The 27,312-nt window shown below is 38.1% G+C and overlaps 1 protein-coding gene across 1 annotated transcript in view; it reads right to left on the reverse strand.

Moving 5' to 3' along the window:
• The window catches only part of LOC140168571 (cysteine and glycine-rich protein 1-like), a 49,231-nt gene extending 39,259 nt beyond the window's left edge, over positions 1–9,972 (reverse strand). Inside the window, exon 1 of the mRNA XM_072191972.1 lies at positions 9,783–9,972. The gene's annotated coding sequence lies outside the window, so the exon portion shown is untranslated. The remainder of the gene's footprint in view (positions 1–9,782) is intronic.
• Positions 9,973–27,312: the final 17,340 nt, after the last annotated feature.

Here is a 27,312-nt window from a genome sequence, read left to right on the forward strand (position 1 = left end):
GGAAGGAAGGAAGGAAGGAAGGAAGGAAGGAAGGAAGGAAGGAAGGAAGGAAGGAAGGAAGGAAGGAAGGAAGGAAGGAAGGAAGGAAGGAAGGAAGGAAAATGAAGACAGATAGGACAAATTGTTTTCTCCGGTCCAGTTTTCATGCCTATGTGTTTGGATGATTACGTACACATACGGACCATAGAATACTTGCGCCTGCAGTGTCTTTGTGCTGTAGCCTTTTAAGCTTTGGTTGGGTTTATGGCTAAAGGGTCAATTTGTTTACAATGATTACCAAAGTAGCAACTTAAGGGGGTACTACACCCCTTCCCAATTTTGTGCCTATTTTTTGCATTTTTCTCAAGGGCAAGGACTACAACTACTGCACTGGAAATTTTATTTCAGCACAGACAACAGTTGTGGAGTTACAGTCAAAAATGAGGGAAAACCAATTTTTGATCAATAAATCAATAACTACTTGCTTTGAGTTGCTGAATTTTCAGTGAGAACAGGTTATTGGCGAGTTAAAAATAGGCGAGTTAGAAAAAGGCGAGTTAAAATGGCAAGTTACCCCCTGCAGTGTTTTCCGGAAAGTCCTTGCGGCGAGTTGTGAATTTCCGGAAAGTCCATGCGGCGAGTTGTGAATTTCCGGAAAGTCCACGCGGCGAGTTGCGAATTTCCAGAAAGGCCATGTGGCGAGTTGTGAATTTCCGGAAAGTCCACGCGCGAGTTGTGAATTTCCGAAAGTCCACGCTGGCGAAGTTGTGAATTTCCGGAAAGTCCATGTGGCGAGTTGTGAATTTCCGGAAAGTCCAAGATTTTGAACCAAAAATGCAGTTTTGGTCAAAATTCAAAAACTGATTATTTAAAAAAATTGATGCCATTAATGTATTCTTTGACTCATGTCCGTTCCATACTTATACTTTACCATATAACTAGATATCAGCCTTGATTTTAAATATTAAATATCAATAGTTATTACAAATGCCATTAATACTGTACAAATTTGCCTAGGCATTATGTTTTGACTTTGGCACATACAATTTGATTTTTTTTTTTCTGTATGTGTACATGTAGTATGTCCTAACTAGTTTTTGATGGTAAAAACAAAAAAAGGATTTCAGTATCAGTAGAATGCACAGTGGCCGCCACTGATGTTGATGAAAATGTATTTGTACATGTATGAGTTTTTATTTCAAGAGTAGTGAGATATGATTAGGTTTCTTTTAGTTTATATTTTTCATGGTACATACAATAGTTGAGTAATCAATCAATTGACTGATTATGTGTTGTGCCCCTTTGCGTTGTGTTTAAAAATTTAAAAAAGTTTTTAAAAAAGTGTTTAAAAAGTTTTATGACTTTTATTTATATAACTTTTTGGGGCGCCCTCTACGGAGGCGGCCCACAATATAGGCATGAGTTTGAGAGAAATTTGATAGTAATTGAAAAGCCTGGTTCTTCCAAATGCAATATCGGGTCCCCCTTAAAATGATAAAATGATCAGACCATAAATCTTTTGTGACTGTTTATGACATTAATCAACAAATTATGCGGATCCTAGAGGTGTCGCGGATGTTATGTTTATGAACAAAACGTTACGCTTGTATTTTCAACATTGTTAATCATTGCTACGTGTATGTTAACAAATGAAAGTTCTGTAATTATTTTAATTCTTCAATGCTAAGTTAGTAAGTATTCTTTTGGATATCATCAAATTGTAAATCTCCAGTCAGATTTTCAGTGTGTTAACAACTATGTATCAAAGATGTTACGTTCATGTACAAAACATTAACGTTCTTATCTTGTAAACATTGTATACCCATATAGCTACTTTTATGAAGAATGAATGTTCTGTAATTGTCTTTTATCCTTCATCTCTATTAGATTTTCAGTGTATTAGCAAGTAGATGATGTATATGTATCACAGACGTTATGATGTATATGTATCACAGACGTTATACATTCATAAAAACGCTTTTTTGGTCAACATAGGGTAGATCCTCTTCTATACTATCCATCATATACCCACCTGCATAACGAAATTCAACAATATTCAATATCCAAAGTAATATCATCACTACAATATGCCCCAAAATTGAACTCCCCCACCCCACATAATCGCAAATTGACACGACAGCTTCATTCCCATTCAATTTATTTCATCCAAAACGGTCCTGTGATACACCTTCCCCAATCAAACACATTTCTCTTGCATTTGATCATCTTCTACTCTTCCCTAGAAAAAATCATTATGATACCAAATCCCCGGGACCAAATCTAAACACCATGCCATGGAATTCACCATATCACGCCCAAGCTCACATAATTTGGGCGCCCATTCCTTTTTAAAGGAATTTTTATTTGGATTTTATTTATACTAGAAGAAGAGGGCAGCCTATGCACAGGTGACAGTAGCACTGCCTCTATATTAATTCCCAAGATCATTGCAAGCCCGAGAGAAATATATGATAAATGTGGACTCAAGCAAATTGAAAACTGATTTTGCTGATTTTGGACTAGCAGCTTTAAAAAAACCAGTACTTAAAAATAGACTGTGACATTTTTAACTCGCTGTTGGGACTTCATCATAGTGTTACTGCAACTCGCCACCAGGACTTCATAGTGTTACTGTAACTCGCCACCAGGACTTCATAGTGTTACTGTAACTCGCCACCGGGACTTCATAGTGTTGCTGTAACTCGCCACCGGAACTTCATAGTGTTACTGTAACTCACCACCGGGACTTCATAGTGTTACTGTAACTCGCCACTGGGACTTCATAGTGTTACCCATGGGAATATCTAAAAATAGCCTGACTCTGCGGGGGGTAACTCGCCTTTTTAACTCGCCTTTACCTAACTCGCCCATATTGTAACTCGCCTAATACATGCTCTCATTTTCAGTGCAGTAGTTGTAGTCCTTGCCCCTATAATATACTAGTACATATCTTACTTGTCACCAATGTGCTATAATTTTTGAGAAAAATGCAAAAGTAGGCTCAAAATTGGCCAGGGGTGCCCCTTAACTGCAGTGCATTTGTCAGAAAAGAGAGTCAGTTCAGACAAATATTTAAGAAGTTTTAAGTTGGTTGTTTCCTGTCCACAAGGAGAGAAAATAACATTTTGACAACTGAGTATTCTGAGGTCCAAGCAAAATGTTTAGATTTTTCACAATACCAAAAAAAATGATGCAAAGCCATTTTTATAAGCCTCATAAAATCGATCTGAGTTTCCCCATCATACATTGTAATCTCGGAAAACAAGCGAGGCACCTTTGTCATTATTCATAATTTTTTTAACTTTCATTCTATGACCAATCATGAGTGCAAAATGGGAACCGGGTAATCTAGGCTATCAGACACCAATCCAGGGGTAGCGTTAACCCCCTATCAGGGGTGAATGACCCCCAAAATTTAAAAAATATTAATTTTTCACCCTCCATCATGTATATTGGGAATGTGCAAGGTTGGGGGTGAACTCTGACCCACTACTTTTGGACCTTACTCCTACCCCTGACTACACTGCAAAATATTTTTCACCCCCGAGATTTAAATTACACCCCATGTATTTGGATAACACGGGAAAACAACCCCCGACTTTTGGGCCTTAATGCTATCCCTGTGCCAATCTATAGCAACGAGTTATCTAAATCGGCAGTAGTGAAATGGATGTTTAGATTTTGATTTTCCACTAACAATGCACGATATTCATCGGTTTTTTGTTGTTGCAAAATGACCAGTTATTTTGATTTTTGGAAAATCACAAAAATTAATTTAATGCAGGTCCGAAACTGAAGTGCAGACGGCTGACGGGGAAACTCAAAATCAACATTCCTAGGCCTTAACCTCTGTCACTTTCAATTTGAATGATTAATAATTAATTTATACATTTTATTGAAAACAAACTACAATTTTTATTCTTTATTTGATTTTCCCCTTAAAAAATTCTTAATGTTTCTACATATAATTTCAAAATAACTTCATAGACCGTACCGCAGCATTCTTCAAACAACATCAAGAGTTCTGAACCTTGCTTTCATTTAAATACTACTATCGCTGAGATTATCACAACACACAGTAGGTCATGAGATTATGAAATGAGTTTTCCTTACCTCCCACAGTTATGCTCCAGGCTAGCCAAGTACACCAATGACCAGTGATCTCTACCTTTACGATTTCTAACAAGAACACGTGGAGGCGTTGTGTGTTACGGCCAGTATCATGTCATATAGCATGTGCTACAGGACCCCTATCATAACAGGTCATATAACTGATAACATTTTGCTAACCCTAGTATAAATTGCCTGGCATAACATGTCACTGGTTTAGATGGGGAGAGGATACGACATGCACAAAATGACATGAAGCCATCATTGATTCATGGCCCGAGTTCTATTTCTAATATAAATTTATGCAAATTGTTTTTTATGGTGTGTTTAAATACCGGTCAATAGATATGGTATTTGACTACCGATCCGATATCGATTGTCATATCGGCCGATATCCGATCCGATATCTTGAAAAAAAAATTGAATTTTTAAAAGTTTTTGGTGACTTTGGAGAACCACTGGACCTATTCTGTAGTGCTACAATGTAGTATCATTAAAAGTTAATTTGAAAAAAAAATGAAAAAATTATAATTTGTTATCCATTTTTTTTTTGTAAACCATTAACTAATGTTTACCTCTTTATGGCTCAAAATATGCTAAGGTGTCATATTATAGCCATATATTTTGACATCTTTTTTTTAAAATAATAATTATAGAAATGGAATATTTGCTAGTTTAGTGGCAAGTTTAGGTAGTAAAGACATAGCATACACAATTTAAGTAAAATCCTTTCACTCTAAATAATAAAAAAAATAAAAATAGCTGTAAAATGCCTATTTTTACACTTTTATTTGTAACATGCCAAGAGACGCCTTTTTTCAACAGCTTTTAATTTTTTTTATGGATCCTTATAGAAATTCATGTGACCTGTTTCCCAAAATGGTGCAGTAAAAAAAAAAAAAAAACAGAAAGAGGCATTATGAATTATAAGTTAACAGATCAAAAAAGGATTTAAAAGTTTGCCTTTATGTATGTTACTATTGTCTGTCAAACTTTTGATTGATTTTGAAGAACCTCAGTTTATTATAAACAAAGACTTGAAGCATAAACTAAAGGGTAAATCTATTGTAAATAACTTCATTTCTCCATATTATAATCAATTTGTAAGTGGCTGCCATCTTTTTTGAACATATAACAATTTAAAAATTTTTCTTGAAATGTCTGTCAAATAGTAACATACGCAAGACGGTGCTGTAATTCCTGCTAAACTAGGGTGATACAGCTAATTGTGCTACATGACATAGCATTTAGCTCCACCTAGCTTTGTGGCACTATCACTTTGTGAGGAGAAGCTTTTTGATGACACAATCCATTGTTAAGTGTTGTCTGTCAAACATTTGTACGCAAGTAACATACGCAAGATTTGTATGTGTCTGTCAAAAGTAACATACGCAATACGTTTTAAAAAATTAAAAATCACTTGATGTTCACATTATGATGATAGTTTAGAGTTTATAAAAGTGTTTTAAAACATGTGATTTATAAACTGCATGTGATCTTTATTCAATTTCCCATCTTGAACTACTGTTTTTGCCAAATTATTATTCTGTATGTTACATTTGACAGACATCTTATGTATGTTATGGCTTGACAGACACACATATTTTATTTATAACAATTTATCCTCCTTATTGTAATATTTGGACACATTTTTTTTTCCACAATCAGTTGCTGTAGGTCCTACACCTAAATAACCACAAAATACCTTATGTAATACTTTATAAATTTTTATTTGATTGCAGAAAATCATCAAAATTGTGTCTGTCAAATATAACGTATGCAAGGGCTAGAAAATTAAATTTGTGAAGTAAATGGTCTATAACTTATCTTTCTTTTAGTGTATTATTAACGATATATGTGCATACTATAATTTAAACCTGGTTAGAGACCAAAAGAAAAGAGCTGGAAAAATAATTGTGTGTTACACTTTTATGACACCTTAGCTTATTTTGAGCCTTATAAATGTATCACATATTATAGATGCATTTATAATGTAATACATGAAGAGATAAACATTGATTAATGGTTTGCAAATATTTAAAGGATAACATACTGTACACATTTTTTTTAATTTTTTTTTCAAATTAATTAACTATGAATGATCCTAGCACTCCAGAATCTGGTTATTTGGGTCATAGACACCCTAGATTCCAATTTGTAGCCCTGTAACTTACCCCTTGGGGAAGATATGGAGGTTCAGGATTAAACTCGGAAGAAAATTAATGTCGCGACACACGCACACAAAAAGGGGAGTTCTGACGGCCAATTTTCAATAGGCCGGTTCTCGGAAACGTCGAGGAGTAGAGACCTACCGTTTGAAATGTGTTCATTTGGCACATAGGGCTACAATGTATGATGTAAATGAGTTTAAACAAAATCTGAGAGGGTGACCACTGACCAGCCAACCTTTTGTGAAAACTGGGTGAGTTGAGATGGAATGACTCTATAGCGTTTTTCCTTACTAAGAGCTGGTGTCCCCAATTGCTCAAGCAACAACATGGCTGGGAGAGAATGACAAATTTCCTTAGAAATAGGGGGTGGAAATGCTTAAAATATAGTTAAGTGAAATGGGGATCATTTTAAATTTCTGGAATGGTCATACATTACATCTTTGGATACAGGGTGAACGAACCCAGCAGGTTTTCCCCATGGATGCCCACACTGCACAATTTTAGGCAAGTAGCGGCATGCAGTGGTTTTTTGAATTGCTGCAAGTGATTGCACGCTTCCAATTGTGTGCATCACTAACAAGTATAAAATCCCACTCCTGCCACCAAACTGATTTTAATGTGGCCCATGGATGCCCCACTGCTACTGCTGAGGCTGGGGAATGGGGAGGAGAGGAGGAAGAAGGGAGGAAGAATGAGGGGAGGAGAAAGGGTAGGAGAAAGGATAAGAGGAGGAAGGAGAAGTGGAGGAAGGGAGGAAGAAGGGAGGAGGAAGGAGGGGAAAGAGCAAGGAGGGGAGGAGGAAGGAGTGGAGAAGGGAGGAGAGGAGGAAGAAGTGGAGGAGGAAGGAGAAGATGTTGAAGGATGGAAGGAAGGAAGGAGGGGAGAAGGAAGGAGGGGAGAGAGAGGAAGGAGAACAGGAAGGAAGGAGGGGAGGAAGGAGGGGAGGAGGAAGGAAGGGAGGAGGAAGGAGAGGAGGAAGAAGAGGATGATGGAAGGAAGGAGCCAAGGGAGGAGGAAGGGGAGAAGGGGAGGAAAGAGAAGTGGAGAAAGGGAGGAGGAAGGAAGGGAGGAGGAAGGAGGCATATTACATTCACTCAGTCAAAACCTTTGTCCTCAATGAACTGACAGCAGTTTGGCAAATATTTTCAGTGCCAAGGTGCAGTGAATTGGCTCCACTGGTGGATCACATACATACATACATGTGCCAGGCCATATGGTTAATGACTCCCAAGTAACCCAATCTTTAGGATTCCAAAAAAATACTGGCTATTTTGGGTGCTTTTACCCAAATTTGGGACATTTATAAACAAATCACAAGGATGAGGACCCTCCTTTGTAATTTGAATATCACCATGAGTACAAGACTCAGGGTCTTAGATTGCTATGTACTACCAATTCTGAAATATGGTTGCGAGAGCTGGTTAGTCTCAAAGGCAATGGAAGATCGATTGCAAGTAACGGAAATGTGGTTCCTCAGACGAATGTTGAGGATCCCTTGACTAGTCACACCACAAATGAAACAGTATTGTATAGAGCTGGCAGTCAACGGATGCTCCTGAGGAAGATCCGAAACTGCAACTTGATTTCCTGGGCCACTGTATGAGGAAAGACGATCTGGAGTGTTTGTTCCTTACGGGGAAGATTAATGGAAGGAGAGACAGAGGGCGCCAGAGGACAACATATCTTCAGAGTATTGCAGCCTGGACGGGTGTGGATAACATCAAGCTGTTGAGATTGACAAAGAACAGGATAGATTGGCATTCCATGGTCGCCCACGTCACTGGATATGGCACTTAGAGAGAGAGAGAGATAAACAAATCTCCCAATTGGGTGGAAAAACACTTTAGACTAAAAACTTCCGGTACCGGTACCAAACTTACTGGGAATTGGGAAGTTACTGACCGATCAATATTAAAGGAGTATTTCGTGATTCTAGCATCCTCTTTTTATGACATTTTTCAGTAGATTTCAGTTGATTCCGATTTTATGTTCATGAAGTTATGCATGATTATGTGTATTACACTGCTCCATAGACAATGCGTTGTAATTTCGTTCTGGTGCACCAGAACGAAATTCAAATTTCACGATATCTTTGCTAAATGATTTAATCTGCAAGAAATATTTTGTACATAAACATTATGTAGCTGGAGGTTTCCAGTGATATAAAAATCTAAACTTTTTTTGAGAAAAGTGGGGGGATGAGGCTGTGGATCACGAAATGCCCCTTTAAAAGGGTCACAAAACCCTTTCTTATTTCAATTTGGGGCTTCAGACACTCTGTCAAACCTTTACTCAGCTAAATTCATTAAATTACTGCCGTGGCCTGACACTTGCAAAAGTAGCACAATTTTAGGCAAGTAGCGGCATGCAGTGGTTTTTTGAATTGCTGCAAGTGATCGCACGCTTCCAATTGTGCGCATCAGTAACAAGTATAAAATCCCACTCCTGCCACCAAACTGATTTTGATGTGGTCCATGCACTGTCCAGAAAAACAATAAAAAACTTCACACATTAAATTTTTTAAAGCTCCCCAATTCAATACACAAAGTCAAAGCCATATGAACTTCAGTCAAACCCTGGGATTCAAACGCTGACCCCCGGTGTTGACCCTTCCTTTGGGCCACTTAAAATTTAAAATTAGTTTCACATCCCCACCATTTTTTTCTATATTGACAAAATCCCGGGGACAAAACAATAGTTTTTACATAAAACTGACATTGCTAGTACTCAGCCCTTTTTTATTTTAGAAGATGAGGGATGGACCCCTAAGAGCCAAAAATTGCTTGCTGCCCCCCCTTGGCTCAGCAGAAATTTCTAATTACCCTCCCATCCCACCAGCAGGGTTCATAATTATTGCACAGCCCTAACAAACTTATTTATCAGCATAAAAAGTATTAAAAGTCTGGATTAAAAACGTTACATGAAAATTTTAAAAAATATGAGGTAAATGAAAGCGATGGATAATGGATACATAGAACTTCCCTGGCCTGGTAAGCCTCAATTCACTATACATTATTAGAAGGTGCAACAAACGCAACAACATTATGAGAACTTTAGCTAGACAGAAGGTCGCAAGCTCAGAAACTTAATATCCCTGAATATGTTGCTTGAACGAGTAGGAATTCAGGAACACGACGCGACTACATTGTACACAGACTGAGCAGCACTCGTCTCGTTTACCGATGCGGAAATCCCCCGTCAAAATCGGCTTAAACAACGCCCGTGCCCGGCCCTGCATTATATTCATCAAGTATCGGTTTGATTCCGTGCAAACTTTCCTGTCAAACTATATATGTACTCTTTACTTTACATGAAAATAGAAAAGATCTTCAACTTATAAACATGGCAGGAGTCCCACACACTCGAGTTCATGGGTAATGCTTTGAAGTCGAAGTTCACCATCGATGCAGGAAATAATACCGTACTAAATTATACAGTAGGGCATGTACTCATGTACTGAAGCAAGTAGGCAGTAGGCTTATAAACTTTAGGAAAAAAACAGCAGTAAACACGTTCACTTACCAAGACGAGAAACGGACCTTAATTCTGAGTGTCTGTAATATTCAAAAGCCAAGAAATCTGTGACAATAGTTGAAAACAAATTTGACGGTAAATCGCTTGAAGGAAACACGAAGAGGGCAAATTCCTATGCTATGTCTCACCTTACAATATCCGCGTCAGTGTATCAGTACAATAGCGTACACCGTTTACAGTGTCCTACGACCCTTTCCATTTTTGGACAAGCGAAAGTTTACCGGGGTAGCCACTTTTAGGGAAAATATGAGTATCAATTAACAATAAACCCATTATTGTGTAGCAGTGATTTTATATACTTTACATTTGAAGGATACGTGGTTTAAAAATTGATATCGCTCTATAGTTCATTTTAAGTTTTTAAATGAGTGACACCAAGAAAATAAAATTAAACACAAGATAATAAAGGCAGTTTAAAATAAATGCTTGTGGCCCCCGTAAGGAGATGGCGCTAGATACTTTCCAGGACTTCATCAGACAGTGCATGGACTAAAAAGTTTTCTGTAAAAGTTTAAAACAATGTTAATTTCAAAGCTATTGAACTTGTCCGACTATTAATATAATATATTATAGGCCTAGTCAGAAAAAAACAAATCGCAAAATGTTGAAATGTAAAAAGCGAAAGATAAGGATGTTAAAAAAGATGAAATTAATAAGATGTGGAGCTTGAAGGGAAGGAAAGAAACGCGAAGTGAAAATCCCGGGATTAAAATAATTAATATCATACGGGCCCCGGTACGGTACAAGAAAAAAGTCGGATTTCACCAACACGTCCATCATGAGGATGGGAATTCCCCAATATTTTGATAAGGGGTGGGACCGTGGGAGTGGTCCATACAATCACCCCCCCCCCCCCCATGTTGATGCCTGTATGTGGCCAGTTTAGCCTAAAAAGTGATGTTACACAGTGGCGTCGCCACGGGGAGCATGAGGGGGAACTTGATGCCCCCACCCCCCCTCGTCCGAACTCTTCCCACCCCCACCCCAAGTTTCCCCCAGTAAAAACTCAAAATTACGAAAATATGCGCTTTTTGCAGCACTTTTTCGAAAATTCACTTTCTCATTGCCCCACACCCCCCCCCACGAAAAAAAATGACTCAAGACCAACTAACCTTTCACCCAAAACACACTGCTTGATAAAGTTAACAATCATCTGAATTTTTGACAAATAGGGCCTAAAGTTGGGTAACATGGGGCGGTTAGTGAGACACTAAAGGATATGATTGTATACCGTATAAAACTCCTCTAAGTGAATAGATTGGACTTATGTTTTTATAACGGTATAATCCTAGGACAATGTCTGGTGTTAGTTTTGGGGCAATACTCCAATTCAGTGCCGGTACAGAATGGCAGGGCCAATTATGTAATGACTCAACTGTCCCACTAACCCCACCACAGTAGTGTGTTGGTCTCAAGCATCTCCCACAGCTCATACCAAATAAACTTCAAATGAGCAGTGAAACTATAACATATGGTTTATTTGCAATGGGGTATCATATAAAGTGGGACATTCGGTATCGTATTGGCGGATTTAGTGCTGAAGAATGAAGAATAGTATAGTAAGTGTCACACTTGCCCCACTTTCCCACTTACCCCATCTCACCTAGTCCGACGAGTAGGACCTGTTTTTTAGACTTCCGCGATTCGTCTTTCTTGAGCCATGTGAGATAGTGATCATAGTATGACCGGGATATAAATGAATCAAACGGGGAATAAGATGTTATGTTGTAGAAGTAATATTTAATATCTATGTAACCATAATACGATGTTAACTCGAGAGATCTCCAATCATTACTCTTTACTGCCGATCTCCAATCTTAACTAACTACCGGTTGATACAACATAATTAATATACAATTAGAATGTGTGGGAGTAAGAGATGAACTAACTCTGATTGGCCCAAAGTTATGGTATGTGAGCAGGAACATAATAGCTTCCTGTCTATAAGACAAAGGACACCAAACATGGCCTAAGAATGTGTGATGTCACTGATGCGAGGTTATGCATTGTCTTGATGTTTCAGGGAAATCCTCATGTCTTGGAATCAAACAATAATGCAATTATAGCAACATTCAATTAACCTAATCTTAATAAGGGTGTGGAGGACAACATTAATAAAGCTTTAACAGTATTCTAAGTAAATCATTGCCGTCATCAGAGTAAGTCATACACCTACTAAATTAGTATAATGACCCTTGTTATAATAGTGTGAAATGTGTATAGTCTGGTAAACTTAGAAAAAAGGTCCTACTCGTCGGACTAATCTCACCCTATATGATTTAACAATGATTTTGCAAGTGACCATCAAATCATTTACATATAATTAATCAAATGCACTCAGGACTATATAGGGTACTTATCCGGCAGCCTCTTCTTGCAAAGTTCTGTTGCGTGCACTCAATGTTCAGGACGACTGATGTAGGCCTATATCCTAATTCACTTGTCCTGCGAAAATCACTGTTCAACGAAGTATACTGTTGACTTGAATTTATATAATTATCCTTTGAGTATAAAATCATTGCACAGATGGCAATTTCCAAAACGGTGCTGCTTTCACCAATCACTCACCAGGAAACAGGCTATTCCTGCACTGATCAACTTTAGCTTACTTTATTCACAGATGTGTTGTTTCATAAACCAGACTTGAATCAAGTCGACAAAAGACCTCCTTTGGGAAGGGAAGAGCACAATGAGTGTTATCTACCTAAGACTTATTACCGGGATTTTTCTACATCGTGCAATACTATGGTCAAATTGAGCCACATGGGGATCTCCAAGCTATTATTAATAGTATAGCCTACACTCATGGGCGTAGCCAGCTATCTTGGTCCGGGGGGATAAAAATTTGGGGGCACCGACGAAAAAAATGGCAGATGCATCATAATACATACCGGATTAGTTTGTAGAGTGACTGTACATGTCTTTGAGGTTCCAAAAAGCTAAATTGGGACCATGTGCGCGCGTATCGCGCAAATATTTTGCATTTTACACTATTTTCGCCATTGGTTGTGATCAAAAGGGCTTGATTGTAACAATGTGCGAGCGCAGCGCGCAAAAAATTTGTATTTTACACTATTTTGGTCCATGATCGGGGTGAATTTTGGTGGAAATGAGTGCTATCTACCTAAGATGACATCAACAATGAGTGCTATCTACCTAAGATGATTTCAACAATGAGTGTTACCCGGTATCTACCCAAGATGACTTCAACAATGAGTGCTATCTAAGATGATTTCAACAATGAGTGTTATCTACCCAAGATGACTTCAACAATGAGTGCTATCTACCTAAGATGACTTCAACAATGAGTGTTATATAAGATGATTTCAACAATGAGTGTTATCTACCCAAGATGACTTCAACAATGAGTGCTACCTAAGATGACTTCAACAATGAGTGCTATCTACCTAAGATGACTTCAACAATGAGTGCTACCTAAGATTACTTCAACAATGAGTGCTATCTACCTAAGATGATTTCAACAATGAGTGCTATCTACCTAAGATGACTTCAACAATCAGTGCTATCTAAGATGACTTCAACAATCAGTGCTATCTACCTAACATGACTTCAACAATGAGTGTTATCTAAGATGAATTCAACAATGAGTGCTATCTACCCAAGATGACTTCAACAATGAGTGCTATCTAAGATGACTTCAACAATGAGTGCTATCTAAGATGACTTCAAAAATGAGTGCTATCTACCTAAGATGACTTCAGCAATGAGTGTTATTTACCTAAGATGACTTCAACAATGAGTGTTACCTACCTAAGATGACTTCAACAATGAGTGCTATCTAAGATAACTTCAACAATGAGTGCTATCTACCTAAGATGACTTCAACAAGGAGTGCTATCTAAAATGACTTCAACAATGAGTGCTATCTACCTAAGATGACTTCAACAATCAGTGCTATCTACTTAAAGATGGCGCCAACATTGTATGCTATCTACCTAAGATAACTTCGACAACGAGTGTTATCTATCTAACATGACTTCAACAATGAGTGCTATCTACCTAAGATGACTTCAACAATGAGTGTTATCTAAGATAACTTCAACAATGAGTGCTATCTAAGATGGCTTCAATATTTAGTGCTATCTACCTAAGATGACTTCAACAATGAGTGCTATCTAAAATGACTTCAACAATGAGTGCTATCTACCTAAGATGACTTCAACAATAAGTGTTATCTAAGATGATTTCAACAATGAGTGTTATCTACCTAAGATGACTTCAACAATAAGTGCTATGTAAGATGATTTCAACAATCAGTGCTATCTACCTAAGATGACTTCAACAATCAGTGCTATCTAAGATGATTTCAACAATCAACGACAACGAGTGTTATCTATCTAACATGACTTCAACAATGAGTGCTATCTACCTAAGATGACTTCAACAATGAGTGTTATCTAAGATAACTTCAACAATGAGTGCTATCTAAGATAACTTCAGCAATGAGTGCTATCTACCTAAGATGATTTCAACAATGAGTGCTATATATCTAAGATGGCTTCAACAATGAGTGCTAAGGTCAAGAACCACTTCAAGAATGTGAATTGGGAAGAAGAGTTTAAAGATAAGAATTGCAATGAAGCATGGAACATCTTCAAAGAAGCGTATGAAACAACCATACATGAACATGTTCCCCTCAAGAAGAAGAAAAGCAAGAAGCCGCAATGGTTGAAGTCTGGAGTAAAGCGGTCAATTCGGAAGAAATACAACATGTATCAGCGATACAGGAAGACACAACAGTACAAAGATTATGAGGCGTATAGGAAGCAGAGTAACATAACCAAGAAGAAAGTTAGAAGAGCCCAGGTAGATTATGAGAAGAAAATCATGAGAGATTTTAAGAAGAAACCGAAAGCCTTCTACAGCTATGTTCGTGCTAAACAAAAGGTCAAGTCAGGAGTCTCCCAATTGGAGAATGAGCAGGGTGATCTTACCAAGACTGACAAAGAAACAGCTGATGTTTTGAACAACTTCTTTCAGAGTGTCTTCACACAAGAACCTGATGGCGAACCACCAACTCTATCAGACCGTAAGCCAGACATGGAAGAGCTCAGTGGAGCAGAGTTTACTCTTGATGATGTAGTGAAGAAGCTGGATAAGTTGAAGCAAGATAAGTCACCAGATATAGATCAAGTACATGCTAACGTTCTCAAAGAATGCAAGAATGAAATGGCTGTCCCTCTGTTCAGGATCTTTAAGAAATCGCTGGCAAGAGTTTCACCAATATTCAAGAAAGGGTAAAAAAACCAGGCTTGCAACTACAGACCAGTCAGCCTTACCAGCGTTCCTTGCACAATCATGGAGTCGCTACTGAGAGATGCCATTCTCGACCATGTCAACCAACATAATCTGCTCTCAGAAGATCAGCACGGGTTCAGAAGTGGAAGATCATGCATGACCAACTTACTCACCACTCTAGAAGACATCACAGGAAGCTTGGATGAAGGATTTGGAGTAGATGTCATATATCTTGACTACGCAAAGGCCTTCGACACAGTTCCTCATAAACGGCTTATCTCCAAACTGAGAGCTTATGGGATTTCTGGCAAGATCTTAGACTGGATCAAGGATTTCCTTCAGGATAGGAAACAACAGGTTGGAGTGAGAAAAGAATTGTCAGACTGGGCCGATGTCATGAGTGGCGTACCGCAAGGGTCAGTGTTAGGGCCAATACTCTTTGTATTGTACGTCAATGATTTGCCAGAGGTAGTTACGTCAACAACTAAAATGTTTGCTGACGACACCAAGCTGTACAACAGGGTCAAGAAAGACAGCTCTGAAGGAAGTGATGCTATACAGGATGATCTCAACCAACTCAAGGACTGGTCAGATACATGGCTCCTTCGTTTCAATGCATCAAAATGTAAATGCATGCACCTGGGAAACGACAACCCTGAGAGAGCCTATGTCCTTGGAGATGATGAAATTGTGGTGGCCAAAGAGGAGAAGGATCTGGGTGTTTACATCACAGATGACTGCAAACCATCAATGCAGTGTACAAAGGCTGCCAACAAGGCCATGACGAGTCTGAGAATCATCAAGAGAACATTCAAGTACATTGATAAAGAGAGTTTCTCCATCCTGTATAGAGCCTATGTTCGTCCACATGTGGAGTATTGTGTCCAAGCATGGAGTCCTTACCAAGTCAACGATATCAAAGAAATCGAAAAGGTGCAAAGAAGAGCTACTAAACTGGTATCAAGTTTAAGAGACAAACCATATCAGGAAAGGCTTGAAGAATTGGATCTTTACCCGCTAGAGGTCAGAAGATTAAGAGGAGACCTGATAGAGGTATTCAAAATCTTGAACGGCCTAGAAGACATCAGACCAGAGGAGCTCTTCACCAAGTCACACAACACAGACACCAGAGGACACAACTTTAAGCTCTTCAAGAAGCAGCTGCACAAAGGTCTAAACCTGAGGAAGTTTTTCTTCTCCCAGAGAGTGGTAGATACATGGAATAAACTTCCCAAAGAAGTAGTGAATGTTAAGACAACAAACCAATTCAAGGGCAAAATTGACAAGTTTTGGAGCAAGAATGGATATGGGGAACTAAAAGGCTTAAACCTATAATTTTAACCCATCAAATCTAAGTGTAAGTGTAAGTGTAAAAAACCACGAACACATGGACCGCCTAAACCGGCCTACCGTGCATAGGTCCTACCTAGGCCTTTCTCGCAACATGGTGGAGTTTTCGTGTAATCTTTTAACCAATCAATGAACAAAAAATCTATGAATGAAGGATATAAAACAAATATACTGCCTTCATTCGAGGTACTGGTTTCAACAATGAGTGCTATCTACCCAAGATGTTATATATCCAATGGCGTAGCTAGGAGTTTTAGCTCCCAGAGCTAAGGATACATAATGGCGCCCCCAATTTGTGAAACAAAATTTGCACAAATAGGGCCTATCACTCATTAACTTTGGTTATGATGAAGTTAAATATCGGTCTTAGATTGATCTTTCAAATGATTTTGTGCTGAAATTGCGCGAAAATTTTGACTTTCATAGTTAGAAGGGGGCACAGAATCGATGCTGAATTGGTCAATTCGGCGCCCCCTAAGGGTGGCACCCAGGGCACGTGCCCCCCTCTGCCCCCACCACCCGTCGCTACCCCACTGTATCTACCTAAGATGACTTCAAGAATGAGTGTTATCTACCTAAGATGACTTCAACACTGAATGTTATCTACCTAAAATGACTTCAACATTGAGTGCTATCTACCTAAAATGGTTTCAGCAATCTACCTAACATGGCTTCAACAATGAGTTCTATGAGTAAGATGATTTAACAATGAGTGCTATCTACCTAAGATGACTTCGACAACGAGTTTATCTACCTAAAATGACTTCAACAATGAATTTTATCTACCTAAGATGACTTCAACAATGAGTGCTATCTACCTAACAAGGCTTCAACAATGAGTGATATCTACCTACGACGACTTCAACAATGAGTGCTATCTACCTAAGATGACTTCGACAACGAGTTTATCTACCTAAAATGACTTCAACAATGAGTGCTATCTACCTAAGATGACTTCGACAACGAGACTATCTACCTAAGATGACTTCAACAATGAGTGTTATCTACCTAAGGTGACTTCAACAATGAGTGTTAGCTACCTAAGATGACTTCAACAATGAGTGCTATCTACCTAAGATGACTTTAACAATGAGTGCTATCTACCTAAGATGACTTCGACAACGAGTTTATCTACCTAAAATGACTTCAACAATGAGTGTTATCTACCTAAGATGACTTCAACAATGAGTGCTATCTACCTAACATGTCATCAACAATGAGTGCTATCTACCTAAGATGACTTCAACAATGAGTGCTATCTAAGTAAGATGATTTAACAATGAGTGCTATCTACCTAAGATGACTTCGACAACGAGTTTATCTACCTAAAATGACTTCAACAATGAATTTTATCTACCTAAGATGACTTCAACAATGAGTGTTAGCTACCTAAGATGACTTCAACAATGAGTGTTATCTACCTAACAAGGCTTCAACAATGAGTGATATCTACCTACGACGACTTCAACAATGAGTGCTATCTACCTAAGATGACTTCGACAACGAGTTTATCTACCTAAAATGACTTCAACAATGAGTGCTATCTACCTAAGATGACTTCAACAATGAGTGTTATTTACCTAAGATGACTTCAACAATGAGTGTTAGCTACCTAAGATGACTTCAACAACGAGTGTTATCTACCTAAGATGACTTCAACAATAACTGTCATCTACCTAAGATGACTTTAACAATGAGTGCTATCTACCTTAGATGACTTCAACAATTAGTGTTATCTACCTAAGATAACTTCAACAATGAGTGCTATCTACCTAAGGTGACTTCAACAATAAGTGTTATCTACTTAGGATGACTTTAACAATGAGTGCTATCTACCTTAGATGACTTCAACAATGAGTGCTATCTACACTATCTACATAAGATGACTTCAACAATGGGCCAGTTGATGACTTCGACATTGGGCCAGTTGCAGCGCCTAGTGGCAGCTTTTCACAGGCTCTCTACTTTACATGTTAAATTTTCCTGTTTTGATGTATTTTTGAATTTAACATTTTTTCTGGTGTCTTAGTTACATACATGGATCACCATTATGTATGGAATTAGCAGATCGAGACCCAATTTTCCATGTTTTGCTTGGATTTTGTTTTTTCTTATCCTACTACTGGGACAAGACTGTAACTGTGAGTATAGTAGACCTAATAGCACTGAACACTGGCCTACACATCTCCTGTGCACTGACCACGGGTTTCAAGTACCTCTCAACTTATTAGAGAGATTGCGGAGAGGCGTTCACTGCAGACGCCATACGGGTTACGGATTTCTGCATTTTGCCGTAGAACGTCATAGTCCCGTTCACATCCAAACTATAGCCTCCTACACAGCCAGTTTGTGTCGGTCCTAACGCTCGTCGTTCCTAGTATGTTCGTGATAGCCGCATAGAGTCTGAACCAAGACTACGTGTAAACGCAATTGCAATCATGATGGCGCTATGCTGAGACAAATAATCTAAAGGTAATAGGAAGCACCCATTGATTCACCTTGGGTGCATCGAACCAGAGAAGATTATCTTCTTTCATCGAACTACTTTCCTCGGTATTGATATGCAAATACGACGGGCTGTATCTATAATGCTCTAAGCATTCAGTCCAGATTAGCGATATTTGAGTTTTGCGGGCTATTGGAAAATGAGTATAGGCCTAGTATGTTCACACGTGTATGCTATTTGTCTAAATAATCTAAACAGAGTTTGGTGTTGGATGCTTGGGAAGTCTTGGTGTATATTATTCGAATAACAAGAAACAAACTCCATTATCATATAAATAATACCCTGTTTACTTTCTAAAGCAAAATGAAAATAGATAATCTAATATGCCTAGTTCGATTTCTACCCAGCAAACACAAATATATTACAGAAAACGTTAAATGTCGGGTTAAAGGTTATGCGAGGGTCAAGGGCATTAAAAGTGTTAATAACATTCAAAAAACCCTTTGTTCTAAACTTGCTGATAAACGTTCTAACACAATAGACACTTAAATATGTTTGCCAAATGATATTTTACTATAGCATTTCAATTTTGGCTTAAAATGTTGTTGTATTATTTTTTCAGTATAACACGAGTTTTCATGATTTTTATATAAACATACATCGATATGTTATCAAAACATTTTAACTAAAACCAAAAACACATGCATTATCATGTTTTAAAAACATTTTGGAGTTTGCTGAATAGTATCCATAAGCAAAACACTTTGACAGCTGTTTAATGCACAACGAAAAAGCAAGGCGAAAAATAGCGTTGCACGAACTTCTGTTCCCCGTCCCAAACAGACAATTATACCGCATTTATGCCGTAACACGACACAATCTTGCCTAAAACGCCTCTTCGCAAGCTGATTTTTGGACGGCATTTTCCACACACAAATGAATAGGCAATCTGCCCGTTCGAATTCCCGTCGAAAAAAATCGAAATTTGTTCACTTCTTCTTGTCTATACGAGATCAAATTTTAACCCCAAAATGGATTTTATTACATGTCGGACTCTACTTGTTCTATTAGGATACTTTGATTCGTTTCATAACATGATAAACATAACATTTTCTGCATTTTATAATGCGTTTTTTTGTCATTTTGGAACGTCATTTTTTGCTACCAACCGCAACGTAATCGCCTTACGGTAATTCCACGATTGACCAATTCACAATAGATTTCACCCTCTAGAGGGCATAATAACCGATTTTCGACTAATGTAGCTTGCTGTTCGCGTTCCCGTGTCACGCTTCACGTAAATTTCGCAATCTCTCTATTGACTGGATCTACTCATGAGATTGTTCCCAATCTACTCAAGTACTCTTTAAGTATGGACAGTGATGATCATTCTTTCAACTCATCTCAGTCATCGATGTCATTGGCCTTCAAATGCATTCAGTATTCAGCTATATTTTTACATGGTTTATGTACTGAATATACTACATGTCCACTATCAGCAGAAACTTGCCAACATCTAGATTCTCTCAATCTGCTCCGTCAACCCTGCATGATCCACCATCATGATATTCCTCTTATTGGACACAAAAAATCTGAAAGAAAACGTTGGCGTCACCGGGGTAAACGTGGTTGAAAAAAAAGACAGCCTAACCTTCCCAAAAATGTTACCTCTCAATTACCAACAGTATTTATGACTAACGCTCAATCTATAGTTAATAAGAGGGATGAAGTTGATATTATCTGGCGCCAAGAACAGATTGATATTGGGATCGTTAGTGAATCCTGGTGCGCCCCTGAACTATCCCCATGCCAAGTAAACATCTCGGGTTACTCCTTGTACTCCCAAAGTAGAGAAGCTTGCCGGGGTGGTGGTGTGGCCATCTATGTTAAGAACGAGATCCCCTCAAAAATGCTTGACATTCAGGTACCGGACTAGACTATGCCATAGTCGAATTTTATTAAAAATATGTTATTATTAGTCATGATGACCCCATTTCGTTGAACTCAAAATTATACTGAAGTTTATTCAAATTAAAGTATTCAATAGTAAAATGGTCATAAAGAGTTAAAAATATCTAACGATTAGTGACAATAAAAGTAATTGAATGCAACATTATCTTGCATAATTATAACGGCTCACTTTAATACTGAACAATTCTGATTTTTGAATCTGCCAGTTTATTGATAGCGAACCCCGATAATTCAACTATGAACTTTGAATTGTAAGCAGAACTTTACCCCCTGGACCTTGCTCTCTAAAAACACACTGTCAAGCATACTTGTTTATCAGTCCATTAACCACAAGTACTAAGCATGGACGAGCTAGATGTTTGATGAGAGATTAACTTTCGCGTCAACACAAAAGCGCCGCAAATACCACAGACAGTTGTTTACGGTGTAGTTAATGGTAATGGCGCGGGCCCAGACGATTTAAACCATAGCGAGGTATGGGCGACCAATCACAAGGCAGATCCATTTAAAGATGCATTACATCATGGACAATTTTAGTTAGGCCAGAAATTGGCCTAACTCTCCATAGAGTCCCATGTTAAAAATCTTAACCGCAAGGCAATGTCAGTAGTCCACTTGGGAAGCTAACAAACAGAGGGAGTAGGGTGACTGATCAGATGTGAAAATCTATCAATTATTGTGCACACATTAATTAAATCAGAGTTTTAAGCTTAAATACAATATCCAGAGTATGCACAATGGGCAAGTGGACTACGGGGTAGTCTAGTACCGGACGAGCTGGAATGTTTGTGGGTTGAAGTTAGGCCTCACCGATTACCAAGAGGAATATCTGCTATAACTTTCTGTTGTGTTTACATAGTAACTGATTCCCCTTTCCAACCTGTTCTCGAGAAGCACCTTATTGAAACGACTGACCATCTTCGCACTCGTTATCCTGAAATGGGGTTCTGTATTTCTGGTGATTTCAACCGAATGAACATTAATGCTATAACTCGTGGTAATGATCTTAATCAGATAATTACATTTCCTACTCGAGGCCAGGCAACCCTGGATCTCATTCTAACTAATATCCAAACCCATTATTTACCACCATCTGCTCTCTCATCAATTGGTAAAAGTGATCATGCATGTGTTCTATGGAAGCCTAAAACACCACTGCTAAGAACACAGTTAAGTCCAGGATTACACGGCCTTTTCGTGATGATAATATCAGAGCGTTTGGTAGATGGATTCAGGATCAGAGTTGGAGTGAGATCCACGAATGCAATGGTACTCAAAATAAAACGGATGCTCTGTATTCTGTGTTAAACAAGGGTATGGAACTTTACTTTCCTACTAAATTACTCAAAATTCATCAGAAACTCATATCAAAACGTCAAGCAGCATTTGAAGCTCATGAAACCTCAAAATGGCGCCAGTTGCGTAATGAGGTGAAGAGAGAAATTGAGAAAGCTAAAGTGAATTATAATGCAGACAGAGTGAGAAAGTTGCAAAAGACTGAACCTCGTAAATGGTATCAACAAATCAAGTGTATGCTTAATTCCAGCAATTCTGATCTTGACATGCACATCCCAGGAGTGGATAGGGCTAACCACAAGGCAATGGCTAATGCCATTAATTCCAAGTTTGTGAGCGTGTCCTCCCATGTTAATCCCTTGGATCATCATTCTGAGCTTCCTAACTTCTTGCCCGCTGTGAAACCTGCCCCCGTTCTTTATCCATGGGATGTGTATAGCGAGCTTAAGAGAGTTAAAACTTCAAAATCAAGTGGCCCGGATGGAATTCCTCCCAAAATCATAAAGGAATTTGCTTATGAACTGAGTGGCCCTTTAACAGATGTGTTGAATTGTTCTTTTGAGGAGGGAATTGTGCCACACCAGTGGAAATCTGCCATAGTTGTCCCCATTCCAAAGCAACACCCACCCAGCATTGATAAAATGAGGCCTATATCACTTACTGATATTTTTGCTAAGGTTGCCGAAGGGTTTGTGGCAAAATGGATTGTGTATGATATTGAACCATACATAGATAAAAATCTATTTGGGAATGTCAGTGGTATATCAACATCCCATTACCTGATCAATCTTGTGCACACACTTTTCCAAGGTTCAGACAAACGCAACAATGTAGGTACGGTAGTCCTCACGGACTTCTCCAAGGCATTTGACCTGGTAAACCACAATATAGCAGTTGAAAAGTTGATTGCTTTGGGGGTCCGGGGGGCTATCGTTCCTTGGGTTTGCAGTTTCCTCAATAATCGCACTCAGTGTGTGAGATATAACCAAACCATGTCTGATTATGCCCCCTTGTGTGCTGGTGTCCCGCAAGGTACCAAACTTGGTCCCATCATTTTCCAGGCTGTCATCAACGACGCTGCTGAAGGTTGCAGTTCTCACTACTGGAAATATGTCGACGATCTCACACTCGTTGAGAACCGTGCATGTAGTGAGAAAGGCAACCTTCAGTCTGATCTTGATAACTTCCTGGACTGGTCTGTAAGTAACCACCTGAAACTCAACCCTGACAAATGTCAAGCCATTCAAATCTGTTTCATGAGAAACCCACCTTCTCATCCCATTCTGAAGATAGGCCATTCATTGCTTTCTTTTATTTCATCTGCCAAAGTCCTGGGCATCTTCATAGAGCAAGATCTTAAATGGGATGCCCAGGTGGATCACATGTGCAAGTGTGCAAACAAACGCCTCTTCATGCTCCGTTCTCTGAAACGTTTTGGTTTCAACGTTTCGGAGCTGACCACAGTTTATGTTGGTTACATACGTCCCCTATTGGAATACTCTGGTGCCATTTGGCATTCAGCGCTCACTGTTAAACAATCAAATACACTTGAGCGAGTCCAAAAAAGGGCATGCAGAATCATTTTGGGTGCTAATTATATTTCGTATGATAATGCAGTTAGTGCATGTAAGCTAGACTCTCTCTGAGCCTCTCTGCCAGTAGGGAACAACACTCGCTTAAGTTCGCGCAATCGCTTGCTAAATCAGAGCGTACCAACATGTTGCTCCCTCCTAGTAGAAGTGAAGTCCATGGAAGACAGCTGAGAAATGCAGCCCATATCTCCAAATTGCGTGCACGCACAAGCAGATTTGCTGAAAGCCCCATTCCCTACTACATTAATCTGTTGAATAAGCAGTAGTAGCTTGTGTGCTGGTGGCTTCCCAATGTGCCCTTTTGCATCTCTCTGCTGTTTTTCCATGCCAAGTTGCCTTTTTTTTCTTTTTTTGCTTTATAATTTTGTGTAATTGATTTCTTTCATAATAGTTGTTTATTGTCTCTTGTATAATGCGATTCGGCCGTTTGGCCGCGATGTTGTGCAGGTTAATAAAATCATATCATATCATATCAATGAGTGCTATCTACCTAAGATGACTTCAACAATGAGTGCTATCTACCTAAGATGACTTCTTCAATGAGTGTTATTTACCTAGGATGACTTAAACAATGATTGTTATCTACCTAGTGGGATTATAACCATTATTCCTACCTACCTAAGTTGATTTTGGAAGCCTATACAGTATTTTATGAAACCTCCAAATGCACATCTGTTGTCTCTCATATCTAAAAAGATTGAAATATCGGGACGAAACTTCGCATGTGGGACACGGATATTCAACCAAGCTGGAATAGTCCTCCTAAAAAGACATTCCTTTTGAGGTCATTATACATGTAGCTGGGTAAGGCGAATCGAAGCCTTCTGCTATATATTTCCAGTTCGAGCTTTTTTGCTTAAATATTACAGTCTGTTTATTTCTGCAGAGTAAATACATTGATCTTATAGAAAATGAACCAATGAAGCCATTGCCTTGATTTCGACGAGAATCACAGAATCGATTCTCATATTGATTCTTGTATTAAAGATTTGGTTGCGAGAATCAATTTCTCTCATTGTAAAAACAAAGCCCAAACCGATCCATTTGTATTATCAATTTAACGACACATCCACTAACATTGCACCCAAAATGACCCGTTGTTATAGAGGTAGGTTAAAATGCGACCCATACTGGTACATATCGCTATGAATTCGGCAGACGGCCGAATCCGGATTTGTCTTTTTGATGATAAATTTATGCATGTTACGCATGAATCGTTTTGAATAATTAGAGAACAAAAGGATCAAGCGATATAGCTGTACATGGAAGCGTGATAAGTAAAGCAAAAGAGGGCGGCATACAGTGTTAGCTACATCGATTGCGATTTCAATGGTTAGCTAACGCGCTGGCGCGGCCCCCTATTCTCTAATTCAAAATAATTCATGCGTAACATGAATTTACTGAACTATATAAAAGACGAATCCGGATTCGGTCGTGTGCCTATTTCATAACGATGTACCTACCTTTTCTACAGCAATACTCCCCCCCCCCCCCCATCTATTCTAGTTAAAATTATGAAAATAATGAATCGCCTCACTATTCTGGATCTTATTCTGATGAGCTAATGTAGTATGGACATCCCCACGGATCTACACTCGCACCTATGCGGTTGCAATATTCATGATATTATACGTAAGTATGCTGTTAATTTCGATATGTATGCTGACGACACACAATTAACAGTAGGCCTATTATAGAATTTGATCCTAAGATAGGCTGGGAAGAAACAAAAACCTTGTAATTATTATGAGAGAGGTGCCTGCGATGTTTCGATTTGCAAAAGTTGCTCAAATTTTTCGTAAAAAGGTTGAGGCAAACTGTTCTCCTGGCTAAGAGGTTTCAGAGAAATAATAGTTTGCATGTTACACAGCAAAGAGTCAAAATATAATAGGATTCCATAGGATTCAATGGAATTTGTATTTCTATATCATCTATCTTTTGAACTTGACATCGCAGATAGTAAAAACTATTCTTTAATATGATTCAGTGGAATTTTTATTAATTCATCATCTATTTTTTGAACTTGACATCGCAGATACTATCCACGAAAATCGTAGCAACTTTAATTTTTCACACCTGTGCAACATATAAATTGACCTTGGACCTGCTGAGCCTCGGAACTTGATAACTATATGTCCTACGCGCAAATATGTTACATTTTTGTGATCCTCAGCCCCAGAGTTTTTCGAAACTAGAGATAGATGCCGTTGGTGGCGTCTGGCCAGATGAAGGGGGCTATACCCAGGGCTAGACCCGGCTAGACCCGTGACGTCGCGCAGACGTCACGGATCTAGTAGAGCTGTTGATTACATGCACTTTTTTGGCCCAGATCTATGCTGTTTCGTATATTTATCAGCGTTTCCAACCCTTTTGAAACCATCCTAAGACATTCCATTCGCTACAATGTCAAAATTGTGGCTAAATCATAGATATCTCGGGCATCTCTGAGCATTACCAGGTCTGAGCATACTATGCCATAGTCGACTTTTGATAAATAAAAATATGTTTTTAATCATGATGAACGCATTTAGTTTGTTTGTTTGTTTGTTTGTTTGTTTGTTTGTTTATTTCTTCTTTATACTGGGTCCATATTTAGGGGAAAATTTAAGTATTCCCCTGTTCTTCCATATGGCCCAGTTATTACATACAAAAATACAAATAAATAATTACAAAACACTTAGAATAATTTACTATATTAACTTAAATTACATGAATTACCAAAATTAATTGGGTACAACAATGATATTAAAAGATAGGTAAACAATAATACATAGCACACACTATATTGCATTAATTAGACTACATTTTCAAATACATTGACAAAATTAATATATATTATTATTATTTCTTATTGCACTACGGTATGAGAATTTAATTGAACTCGAAATTATACTGATCTTTATTACATCAAAACACTAGTAAATGGTTATGAAAAAGTGTATATACCCAGCAAACACAAAACGTTTTCGCCATCTTTCGCAAAAGGTTATAAAAGGTTGTCAGAAAACGTTTAAAAGTCGGGTTATATAAAGGGTATATTAATAAGAGTATAAAACGTTTTCATAACCTTAAAAAACATTTTTTGATAATCTACTGCTCAGCAAACAAAAATGTTTTACAGAAAACGTTTAAATGTCGGGTTATATAAAGGGTATAAAAACGTTTTAGTAACATTCCAAAAACATTCTTGAAAACTTGATACAAAACACTCTAAACAGAATGTTATTTTATTTTGCGAAAAATGTTTGCCCAAAATATTTTCAATAACGTTTTAAAAACGTTTTTATGACCTTTATATAACCCGACATTTAAATGTTATTAAAAGGTTTTGAAAAAAACATTTTAAGAACATTTCTGTGTTTGCTGGATTCAAATATTTTAACATAATGTTATTTAAGTATTGACACAATATTTGGCAAAGATGTTTGCAAAAATAGTTTACAATAACATTTTTTGAAAACATTTAAAAATATTGTTGTAGTGTGTTTTTTCATACAAAACGTTTTAAAACGTTATCATGACCTTTATATAACCCGACATTTTAATGTTATTAAAACGTTTTTACCTAAACCAAAAGCCAAAATATAACTTTTTTTAAACGTTT

Source organism: Amphiura filiformis, chromosome 13 (genome assembly GCF_039555335.1).
Source record: "Amphiura filiformis chromosome 13, Afil_fr2py, whole genome shotgun sequence".
Lineage (NCBI taxonomy): Eukaryota > Metazoa > Echinodermata > Ophiuroidea > Amphilepidida > Amphiuridae > Amphiura > Amphiura filiformis.